Below are 13,257 nucleotides of genomic sequence, written 5' to 3'. Positions count from 1 at the left end.
CTTTTAGGAACATGATTCAAAAAGAAATATAAAAGACTAACTAACTATTTATTTATTCATTTATTTATTTATGCTAAAATCAAATTACTATTTATATTTATTAGGGGGTTTATATGATAAAACAGTAAGGTAATTTTAGTAATCAAAAACTAAATGCTATATGCTGATATTGTGATATAGTTTTTAAGCAATATTTGTCTTGCAAAGAAAGTGTGGATCTCAGTTTGAGTGACAGCATTACACATAAAGATCCATTTACACTACATCCATTAATCAATAAAGCTATAAAAACACTCAAATTTCTCTGTGTGTGTATATACTGTATATATATATTCTACGTTGTTGAAAAAATATCATTTTTAAAGCAGCTGAGTTACAGTACTGAAGAATGTTAGTAGTGTCACTATATTGAATTACTCTGCTAATATATAAAGCACACACTAACATCTGCATCCATTTCATATCCTCCATGCACATACCCACCTTCTCATACCCTTCTACACCTCCACATTGCCCCTAACAAAGCCTCTCTACATGAACGTCCCTATCAAATACCGTCCGGTGTCCAAACATGAGAAGTGGCCCTTTGTCGCCCCCTTTCCCTATACAGCCCCACCTCAGAATGCAGAGAATTGATCCAGAAAGCCATTGTTCTGGCCACTAGATTAACTTTCATGTCCATTCACAAACCAGTGTGGCTCTTGAGTATGACATCAAAATAATGTCGATCAATCCATTTAATAGTAAGGCTTATAATGGGCTACTGTAGCAGCTGAAACACTAGCGGCGACGCTGAACAATAGCCAAACAGGTGTGAGAGGAAACTGAAGCGCAGGGTTACACCTTATCAGGCTACAGATAAAGAGGATACAGTTATAGAAGCTAGAGTTACTACGGTCTCACTGACCGGTTACTGTAGTACAGAGAGCCAGTTCTCCGGACTAACAAGCATTCTCACAACAAGGAACAGTATCATGTATTGAGCCTGAGGGACGGCCTAAGGAAATTGAGTGAAGACCAAAGAAACAAAGAGTGCTGTGGAAAGGAGTTTGATGCTTGTCAGAAGCAGGGCAGGACAAGAGGCCTTGGGTAATTCTAGATTGACAAGAGAGGGTGAGCTAGGATCAACAAGACACCCAAACCCACCCAAACACACTCACAGTCACACACATATCTGGGCAGATGGCCAGATGTGTGAGAGTGTGTGACAGGATGATGGACGTTGGGGGGTGGGTGAGGAATTGCACGCATACGCACTCGGTGGATCACGCAGGGAAACTTGTCAATGTCAGCGAAGATGAAAGAAGCCCAGATACATATAATGCAAACACACACATACGCACAGATGCAAGGGTCCCTTCCCAGGCTGTAGTCAGGTGTTTTAGACTGGAGCGTTCTGCCAGGTGGTCATAAATTGAACAACCCAAAGAAAGAGAAACGAGGGGAGAACTCACTAAACAGCAGCAAGTGAAGACTTTGGCATTCTTTTCACTGCAAACATATTTCCTTTATATTCGAATAATAGATTGTGACTTTACAAAACTAGTTATAGACAGACAGACAGACAGACAGATAGATAGATAGATAGATAGATAGATAGAATTTAAATTCCAAATGAACTTCCCGTGAGCCATGGCCAATTCTATTCACAATCATGAATTGAAATAGAGCCAATTCTTTATTTTTGGTCATATTTGTGACATTATTTGCATAATTCCTTAAATCAGGTAAAACAGCACATAATGCATGTACACATGAACAATGGCATGATTCTTAGTTAATTCCCCCTAGAAAGAGAACAAGAGAGTATTCCACATTGAACAAACGCTTAGCATGTGAAAAGTATCTGCCCTTTTAGGAATCACAGCTGCATCTGGTATCCAAGCACAGATTTATCCCAGCCTTATGTCCACAGACAAAATGTTCTAATCTATGCTATCAAAGACACTGAGCTGAGAGAAGAGAAGCTGCATAACACCTATATTCAGAATCACTGAATATAGGTGTTGGGTATAGGGCCCTGCATCATGTGTGCAAGAGTTACATGGGAATCAAACATGTCTATATTTCAAGTACAGCACTCACATATTGCAAAGACAGTAAATGAAATGGAAATACATGAACTGCCTAGTGAAATGTTACTCTGAGGGTAGCAGGACAGACTCAGGGGAGAAAATAAGTGCTATTGTCTGTGTGTCTGTGTGTCTCTCTCTCTCTCTGTGTGTGTGTGTGTGTGTGTGTGTGTGTGTAATATGCAGTTTGGAAGGACTGAGTAGTCAAGAGGCCCTTACATACAGTTGAGTCATTTTAGCAACAGCATCTATACACGTTAAGAGGCACTTTTAAATGGCCACTTCAGCCAGGTGTGTGTGAGTAGAAAGGGTATCCTATAAAACGAGTGGGCAATACTGAGCTCGAGCAAGTGGTCCACTTCACATGAGGGTATCCTTAACTTATCCAACACCTCATTTTGGCTTTGTTTTTTTGCCATCTGACAGCCAGGGCCATTTGAGGTGGCAATATCCACACAACACACACAGTCTCGAGAAATGCAATTGAGATTAATCCATCACTCCAACTGCCCAAATGATTTCGACACCGAAGTAATGATAGCTTCTCGATTAAAGCTGCACTTTGGAACTCCAGCCTCTCTTTCGCCATCTGTGGTTGAAACATAAAACTGCACATTATTAGCAGAACAGTTTTTTTTATTATTATTTATTTATTTTTTACATCAGCTCTACTGCTTTTCTGCTTGGATGAATGTGATAGGTATGTATATGCTTGCCTGTGTCTACCATATCAGAGCAAATGCACCAAGACTTACTGACTTCAAGTAAAAGAAGAAAATCCTACAAATGATTTTATTTGATAAGAAAGAAGTATATTTGCCAAAAACGACTTGACTGCTCAAAATATAAAAATATTTTTAAATCAAATATTTACATTTGGGGTCAGTAAGTTTTTTTTTTTTTTTTTTGGTATTTCTAATTAATTAAATTAATAATTTTATTCAGCAGAGACACATTACATTGATCAATGGACAGAACAGACATTTTTAATGTTACAAAAGATTTCTATTGCAAATAAATGCTGTTTTTTCTATTCATCAAACAATCCTGAAAAAAAAAATTATTATGTTTTCCATAAAAAATATTAAGGAGCACAACTGTTTCAAATTTTGATAATATGATAATAGAAATGTTTCTTGGGCATCAAATCACTAAATAAGAATGATTTCTGAAGGATCATGCCACACTGAAGACTGAATTAATGGCTGTTAAAAATCCAGCTTTGCCATCACAGGAATAAAAAAAAAGAAAAAAAGAAAAGAAAATTGTAATGTCAGTATATTACTATTTTTACTGTATTTTATTTTAAAAAATGCAGCCTTGGTGAGCATAAGAGACGTTTTTCAAGAACATGGAATTTTTGTTCATTTTCATTAAAAAAATTCTTCTAACAAGCTTCTGACACCAGGCTCATGGAGGCCAAAAACTGAAGGAAAGAGGACAGTAATGCTAAAGCTGACTTACTGCATTATTTTTTCAGTTATGAACATTATAATGCTTTTTTGAAAAAAAAAATTGAGACCTTAGTGTAACATTACAATAATGATTTATGAAATACTAATGAACACCATTTGCCCACGCAGCCGCCGCCTAAAGCAGACCGGCACTAACTCTACGATATTGTTTATCCCTCATTCGCAGATACATTTCTTTCCTCACTCTGTTTATTTCATATCTCTGAAGTATTCCCAAAATGAGGCACCTGCGTGCACTGCCACCCTTCTGCTTGTTTTCTCCGTGTCTGGAAAATAACAAATCAGCGTCTCGCATTATTTCCGGCATGGTGGGGAACGAAAGGTCCTTGCCCCATGCGCTCTCCCCAGAGCGCGTATTGATTGCAACAATGCCTCAGCTCCGACAATACCGCCGAGGGGTCAACACCATTTCCATTAGAACGTTTGCAAGTTTCAATTCACAGCATTTTTTCCCCTCTCGATGTCTTTTCCTTATGCTAACGCCCCCCTCTGTCCCTCCCCACCCACACCCATCCATCCTCGGCTGCTGATAAACACCAAGTATTTTCAATGTCTGAGGGTTTGTTGTGCAACTCAAACCGCTCACCCTTGGCTCTGTAAGTGGGTGTTGCAGTGCCTATAGGAGGCAGGGTTCTCGTACACCGCCAGAGAACGTTAACCTGCATAACTGGGTCAAAATGGCACAGCAGGAGCGAAGAGCTTCTTTTGTACTGTGTGCGCATGTGTGAGTGTGTGTTTGTGTATGTGTTGGAGTATGTGTTGGAGTGCCTCAGGTCTTGTGAATCACATTTCCTGAAGCTTTAGGATGGCATTATATACTGTATAGCGAAGGGAAGAACTTACAAGACGAAAACAACGTCTGAGTGTCATCCACTTATTCTCAGGGCATGACTGTCTCACAGGAGGAAATGAAGCTCGGAAACGATGAAGTGAGAGAGAACATTAAATGAGCCAGTGTCTACTTTCTTTGTGCTAAGTTACAAAAAAGTTGGTAAAAGTTGTCTGCATGGTAGACAAATTAAAATGTTTTAATTATCTCTTTTATCTGAATAATTAGAGGCAACACATGAATAAATAAATACTTTTTTCAGTTTTAAGGCCATGCAGTCAGATGGATGGATGGATGGACGATAGATCTGTAGGTAGAATGATAAATAGATGATTGAATGATTGATAGAGCAATCAATAGATAGACAAATATTGTAGATAAACCGACAGTACAATGGATGGATGGATGGATGGACGAACGGTCAGATGGATGATAGATCTGTAGATAGAATGATCGATAGATAGAGCAATTGATAGATATTGTAGATAGAATAATAGATAGAACGATAGAATGCTGGATAGATGGATGGATGAATGAATGGATGGATGATAGATCTGTAGATAGAATGATCGATAGATATAGATATAGATATAGATATATAGAGAGAAAGATAGATAGATAGATAGATAGATAGAATTGCTAAGTATACAAATATAAAAAAATAATTATATGCAGAGATAACAATAAAAAAAGATACGTTTCTGTAATATTTTTTATCATTAAGAATCTTATTTGTGTATTAATTTTTATGTCTGCTCTGCTGGCCATATAAACCCATTTCCATCCTTCAGCCTTTATAAATTTTGATTAATACTAACCTGGTTTGGAGTCCAGTGCCTGAGGTCCCTTCTGTACACCCCCAGAAATAATGAGCCTTCAACAATAAAGAATATGCTTGGGAGGGATAAATGTACATATTTTGACGTCGCCATCCACCATATTCAAATGAAATGAGGAGGTGAGGTGCCTTTCGCTGATTAAATTTGTTCTAGACTATGGTACTCTGCTCTCCATTCGTATTTAACTGTCAAGAGCTCTTTCCCGCATTTGGAGGTGCCACCAGCCCTTTTTGCATATGTTTTCTATAAATACAGACACAGGCTGCCATGTCACTAGCACAGAGTCCAAAGCCTTCTGGGATTGTTAGAATCTCTGAGGCTCCAGCCAATCACGTTGGACTTGAGGGTGTCCATATAGAGACAGGGTAACCCCAGTCTCTTGTTCAGAGCAGAGAGTATAATTTACTTAAGATTGTCAGGGGAGAAAAATCTCAAAGCAAATGTGTAGTAATAAATTGTAGCACATGCTGCATATGTTTGACCCACGACCCCTGGCATTTGGAGGCAGCTCTGAGCTCAGGAATTCCTCTGACAAGAAATGGCAAGCAAAAGAAAAAAATACTACAGAACAAAAATGGAAAGGGGGAGCAAAAGTGAAAAGGAGAAAGACAAAAAAAAGCAAGGAAAACAAGAAGACCAAGAAAATGAGGCCTTTGCAGTATCACTCAATTTCAATCTAAGAACACACGTGTTATAAGCTATGCAAATTATGAACGTGTTACATGACACAGTTTTATAATTTATACCATTACTTAAATACTGAAAAAGTATTTAACACTCAAGCAACATTAAAACATGTATGAGTTTGATAGGACACCTGTGTGAACTTTTCGAAAACTGAGGAAAAGTGACTTCATATATCTTTGTGAAAATGTAAAGGTATTATAATTTGTTTGAAAATGACACTTGGTTTGGTATTTTACATGTAATAACATCCAGGCATTCATACAAGTGTCTACTATACATAATTTATGATGACAAACAACCATATTCTCTAGAAGTATTTTATGTTATGTTGTTATTAATATTATTACATTTTCTTTAGATGCATCCATTTTGGAGGGTGATAGTAAGATGCCAAAAAAGTGACTTTCATCTGGTAACACAGATGAACACATCTGACGACTAAAACAGTGCTTGAAACAGCTTGTATGAACTGCTTGAATGCAACCATGCTTACAGAAAACTTTTGACAGTGAGCAAATGTAAAATATTTACACATGAATAAATCAGCTTTGCTCAAGATGAACGGCAATTAAGCAACTCAGCAGCCATAACGTAAAGTTAAAATGCTCTTTTAAACAGTCTCTTTATCAAAAACATACTTTAAAACAAAGTCATAAGGACATGATTTTGCATGTATAATGTGCCTTGGTGAAATTAAAACATTTCAGTTTTCTCTTTGCTGGATACCTTAGCAAAGTATAGCTCTTAAAAACATGCAACACAATCACTGTTGACTCTCACACGCCACCGAACAAGACCAGGCAATAAAGTTTAAATGGCAAGAGTATGTGCCGCAGTGAGATAGACCACCTCTAATGTGTGCAAGATGAGATTTTAAGTGCTCCTGGAGAAATGTGTGTGATAATAATTCACATAAAATTATATCCCTAAGCTTAACACAAAACATTTGACCACACTCATTATGAACTACCACTAATTTCTCCTCTCTTATGAACTTTGTGACGTGCAGGGGTTAAAAAAACAAACAGAGCATAATGAGAGGTTGCATGAAGTGTTGTAGTAAAAGTACAGTCAAACATTCCTGTTTACAGTTTATTAATTATGTGTCCTTTTACATGTTTGCAATTCTAGCATTGAACAAATATCATCTTCCTCTTAAACGTTTACTATATTGTAAGTAATATGCTGTCTGAGGATTTTGACATGCATGCTCATGTTTTATCATGAATGGATGAATGTATTTATTTAAAGAGGGTTTCAATGTATATTTACACATTAAAGTATGTATATTGTTAGTATAATCTACATATTCTTCACATTTGAATGATTTGATTTCTGAAGGGACACTGAAGGCTGGAGTACTAAAATAAATGACATTTTAAAAGGCATTAAAATAGAAAACCGTTATTTTAAATTCTAATAACATTTTACAATATTAAGGTTTTTCCTTGTATTTCAGCCTTGGTGAGCATAAGAGGCGTCTTTCAAAAACATTTTCCATAAAAATATTTGGCCGGTATATGTATTAAAATTCGAATTTATTTTCTAGGGCATTTTTAACCTTTTTTGAGGTAAGGAAAAATATATTTTTCCTTCATTCATGTATAAAAAATTTGCATAGCCAGTGCTGACTTTTTCTACTTAATTATACATTAAAAGTGTCAAGTGCGCTTGCTGCCTGGCATTATCTGCTGCAGAAAGGGTTGTGGCTGGACGGCGTTGACATTAATCATAGCTAGCCTGCGAGTAGAGCTGGACGCTCACGGGGAAAAGGCGGTGGGGGGGTGCAGAGGGCCTCGTTTCGGGAGCTCCTGACCTGCTGAAAGCCAGAAAAGAAACTGTGACCTCCAGCCCTAAACAGCCACTCTTTGTTTACTGTCCAAGAGTTGAGTGAGTAAATGAACACAATTTTCAGTGTGTGTTACTTGGGGCTGGTGACTTCAGTTCGATATTTTGTCAAATTAACAGAATAAATATCAATTACTTGAGGCGAATCTAGACCACATTTAAGGAGTTTCATCAGCCTTGAAACTCTCAAATTATTTCACAATGAATCCTTTCTTACCAATCGTTATATATTTTTTAAAGTTCATCTTGTTAAATATTATCCTGGCATAGGCATTCGTATAGCACAAGGGCGGCCCTCACACACCATTCTTGCCAGGGCTCGCATGGTCACGGAAATCTTGGAAATATCGGAGAAATTGATAAAATCATAAAAGGTCACAGAAAAGTATACATTTCTATAGTTAATAATATTAATATAATGAATTATTTAATTAATATAATTATATATAACACTTTTTTTAATTTTTCGAATATTTATAATAAATATTACATTGATAAAATATAAAATAATAAATCTTTCAAGTTCTGAAATATTTATTCAGCAAGGAATTACTCTTATGTGATAATTATAATATGATTTTTTTTAAATCCTCATCAAGTTATCATAAAGCACAGGTCATTGGGGGGTTTGGACAGAAACACAGAAATTCATTGGTCAGAAAGTCTGGGAACCCAGTTTCAGACAAGCTTAAATGCACTCTCCATTCATGTGAAAAAACATAATTAAAATGCAACCACAATAAATCCATTCATGATTCACATTTATGATTTTTATTATTAATTTATTTATAATTATGCGCTGAATTACTTAACTTCTGGAACTAAAAGCAAGAAACTGACGAATATTTCTCATATTTCTGAGGATCTTGGTCCCACTTCCTGGAATCCTGGAATCGCCTGTTGGATGTGAAGAGCAGAACTATGAAGCAGTGATTTTTTCAAAAGAATGATAAAACTTCCTGACGTAACGTAATTAGAGATAATGTGCTGATCACTTTGACGTTCACTCCTGGTGAGAACTTGAATGTCTCAACAGGCCTCCGTCAAGTGTCTGTTTGAAATGAATGTGTGTCCTACACCGCCGTGATAAATGATAGTTTTGAAGCACTTAGAGGCTGGATTTGCAAAAGGCTGAATGTGGGGACTGACGCCCGTTGACATTTTACAGAGGACTGAAATGGGGTATGCTCTCGAGCTTTGAAAGGACCTTTCCAGTAAAAATTATTTCTACAGCTCCCTAAGATCCTCAAAGTCATGATACGTTCACAGCTATTTTCCCTTAATATACCTGATTGAAAACAGAGACGAAAGTTCAGTTATGAAAGACTTCTGCTCTTTCCCTGTTGGAGCGGAGAGAGAGCGATAAGGCTGGGAGGAATACATTAAAGGTCGGCTTTGCAGAACCACTGATCCAAAGTCAGCCCTGTGAATAATATCATCAAGACGTTCTGCCACATTCTGCCTGTCTCTTCTTCAAGGGCAACACAAAAAGCAGGGTACCTAACAAAAGGCCTGATGAAGTCACTAATACGCTGGCGTGTCCCAACCCGAGCGGTGGGTGGTCGCGACCGCTGGCACGCCTCAGCGCACTACATCGCTAATGCCCGCAGCTAAGCTAGCAGGGTCATTAGCCTAAGCTACGCTATTTAACACGCCGAGCTAAGAGGACCTTGGTAATTGCACTCAGCTAGATCAATACTTGTTAAAGGAGAAAGTTAAGAGGGGTAAAGAAGCCCTCACCCTCGCTGTCAGACGATTGGAATGTTAGAGTTAATTCCCTCTCGAAGCCGAAGAGTGAGCGAGCATCAAGCATCATTATTCCAAGAAAGTTCCTAATCAGCGTGTTAACACTCTGCTGAATTTACTTTATATCAGGTTTTAAATTAAGCCCTAGCAACTTTCTGGAGCAAAAATATGATCATTTATAGAAGTGATCGAATGAGTAAGACCCCCACCTCTAGCTGGAGAAAGAAAGAAAAAAAAATGTTCCTTGAAATGCAAAACATTTTCTGAATCAAGGATTATTCTTCTGTTCATTGGAAAAAAAAGAGCTGGGATAAAATATGAAGATGAATTCGCGTGCAGCAAAAAAAGTAGAGTGGAAGCATTAGTCCTACACAGACAGAAAAAAAGAGAAGAAAAGTGTGTGGGGGGGGGGACCACACCCCCCACCCCCCTCCCTTAAAATATGTATTATTAGTTAGCCATGACGGAACATTTATCAAACCAAATTACCCTTTGGTGTAAAACGGCTTAATTCCACATCCCTTTAGCCCGCTCTGCCATTACCTGCTCTTTAGGAAGGCTGGGTATTAAAGAGGCTCATAGTATGGAAGTATAATGAGGCGGGGATGCAGAGGGTGTCTGTAGTTGATCATCTCTCCAGTGGCATTTAGGTGCACATCCATGCATCTTTTCAGGGGAATTCGGTCTCCCTGAGGATTTATAGGTGTCGAGCTTATTTGTTTTACTTAGATAAGGAAATGGGATGCAAAACGTGGAGGGACTGAATCAATGTGAGACTAACTAAATCAAAAGCTGCTGTTTTGAATGTTTTCATGTTTACAGGTTTGAGGTCTTACTCCACATCACAGCTACAATGCCATCATTTTGGAACTGTAGGGACTAGTTAAAAACAGATCCTATTTGAGCGAACCTTCACAAATGAAAGAGAAACAGTGCGCTTAAATGGGGACTCCTGCTTCTTCCTGAGAAAAAGACTCCAGTTATCTTGTATGTATTTCTTCTACAGTTTCAGAAGTTTTTAAAAAAGTACCTCAAACTTTGTTCAAACTTGCCAAGATATACAAGTCTGCAATCAAACGTTGTAGATTTCAGGATTAACTCCAACATTTCTCATTGGCTATAATAATTTTATATATTTGATTCAAAGATATGTCATAGCTCTATACTGTGTCAATTGTTTCTAAAGAATTTAGGAGACAAAGTGGACGCTTGAAATGAAACTTTAGCAACCTCTGAGAAGCAATATTTTCCTCTGGGATACTGCATTTTAGGACTATGCACAAAAAGTGAAAATAGATTTCAATGTAAAGTTTTCTGAAAACCAAGTGAAACTATTCCTCTTTCAAAAAAATGTGGTTACCATTTCTCAACGTAGTCATAACTGGCCTAGAACAAGCTTCACAAATGCATTTATCTAGTGAATTACTACTGTAAACCAAGTCAACAATGACTTCAATGATAACACTGACATAAAGTTTGTGCTAATTTAGACACTGAAAATCTCAAGGTTAAGAGGCCGAGAGTAGAGGCAGCCCTGCCAAGCCCCTGGGCCACTTTTGTCACAGTACCGCAGAATGCTGGACTCACAGGAACAGAAGACAATGTCATCGTCTAGAGGGTTGGCCATGAAAAAGATGCATGGCTCTGACCAATCGAGTGAGTGATTAGATCAATTAAGTCATTTAGAGAGTGCCTCGATGAAGTATGGAGGTGTGTTTCTGAGTGAGTGAGAGAGAGCGAGAAAGAGAGATTCTGGATCCTGTGGGACAAGGCCAATCAAAACCACCTCATTAGGCTACTGGACCTGGACCAAGTGCACCATCCCAAAGACAAGAAGTGTGTTCGACTTCATGTGGAGCTGCGCAGACTGATCGGCGTCTGACTTGAAGTGGTGAATGCCGGTTCGAAATTTTGTCCGACTTGAGACTCTGCCGATGCCACGTCACTGTAATGTATGCTATTAAAGTATGGCAAAAGTGATTAAAGGGCTGGCTCCTTTTGTGACACCTGTTTCAAATCTGGCCGGATTCACCAATGACAATGATGTGTGATATTATTTATTCTGAGACATACTCCCATTTTATTTTTAGGAAAAAATATTTCTGCGTAATCTTAATGTATATTGTGTCATGTGTATCAAAATAAAACTCCATTTTCCATTTTATTAGAATTTAAATAGTGTTGGCTTATGCTGAACTTTATTCTTGTACATACAGACATTGTATTAAGCAGTACATTAAGCAGTGAATATAAAAGTGTTTCTGTTGCTACATGAAAACATCTGAAGTATGTGTATTTGACAAATATTGCATCTAATCCACTTCATCTGTGATAAAGTTCGCAAACACTGTGTAAAGCAGAAAGTGCCCATCTTCATGTCTCTATTTATAACTCCTCTCCCGACCGCAAGTGACAAATCTCACTGATTGGTTAAAGCCAGTTGCAGCTGAAGTTGAGCACTAAATGACAATAAAATGGCCTTGTTAATAAAAACTTGGTACTTTTATTGAGTCAGAACACATTAAAATGATCAAAACCTTTCCATTTCAAATAAATGCTGTTCCTTTAAACTCTCTCTCTTCATCAAAGAATCTTGAAAAAAAACAAAAAAACATCATGGTTTCCACAAAAATATTAAGCAGCACAACTTCTTTCAAAAATGATAATAAGAAGAAATGTTATTAAACCAAATCAGCATATTAGAATGATTTCTGAAGGATCATGTGACACTGAAAACTGGAGTAATGACTGCTGAAAATTCCGCTTTGCCATCACAGGAATAAATTACTTTTTAAAATAAATTAAAATAGAAAACATTTATTTTAAATTGCAATACACTTTCACATTATTACTGCTTCTACAGTATTGTTGATCAAATTAATACGCGCGCACACACACAAGTGTTCTGCAGGACGGATAGGACAGGGTAGATTTGGCGTATATGAGTATAGAACATGCATCTCAACAAGAATCCGAGGTCCTGTTGACAATAATAGTTTTATAGGCTCTCTCTACACAAAAAGCCTCCATAATCTTTTAATCTGCAGCACACAGCAAGGCTACGTTTGTCATGTGACTTCTGGAGGATGTGAGGTATTGTAAATATTGAGAGGTAAATGTGAGGACAATGAAAACAGTTCCCCAAGGCTAAAAATAATGTAGCCTAATCCGATAAATGTTTGTGAACTACAATAACACTTAATTACTGGTTGGCTCAGGTTCAGTAAGAGAATGTCGATATTGTGTGGATTTTCAGGGAAGCACACTGCAGATCAATCAGCGCTTGTCAGACAGCACATTCTCAGAGGAAATCTGGGTTTTGCAGCACTAAAGGCATTTTGCTATTTCATAAACAACTTTCTACATAGCAGTTGTATTTTTTTTTTTTATAATTACGAACATTACAATTCATGAAATACAATGTTTTTGACACCCTTTGGTGAAACACTCTTCATCATCAGCCAAATGAAAACTTTGATGAAAAAATGGCTTTGTCAATTAAATGATACAATTATTTAGCAGTTAGCTGTTATCCTGATTAGGAACGGCAATAATACATGGTTAAATGCCAAATTGTGAGAATGACAGTGTTAAAAAAATACAAACCTACATTTATTGTGTCTTCTAACATTTACCTCATGGTGAAATTTACCGTAACAGGTTTATGGTTAAAAAATAGTATTCCTGGCATTAAACTACCAAAATAAAAAATAAGTAAATAGAAAGGAACACAATCGCTATGGATCCTTATGTTTTTGTCA

The sequence above is a fragment of the Sinocyclocheilus rhinocerous genome, unplaced genomic scaffold (assembly GCF_001515625.1).
Source record: "Sinocyclocheilus rhinocerous isolate Xijiao unplaced genomic scaffold, SAMN03320098_v1.1 scaffold1043, whole genome shotgun sequence".
NCBI classification, from domain to species: domain Eukaryota; kingdom Metazoa; phylum Chordata; class Actinopteri; order Cypriniformes; family Cyprinidae; genus Sinocyclocheilus; species Sinocyclocheilus rhinocerous.
The sequence above is the reverse complement of the archived record's forward strand: the minus strand, read 5'-3'. Positions refer to the sequence as shown.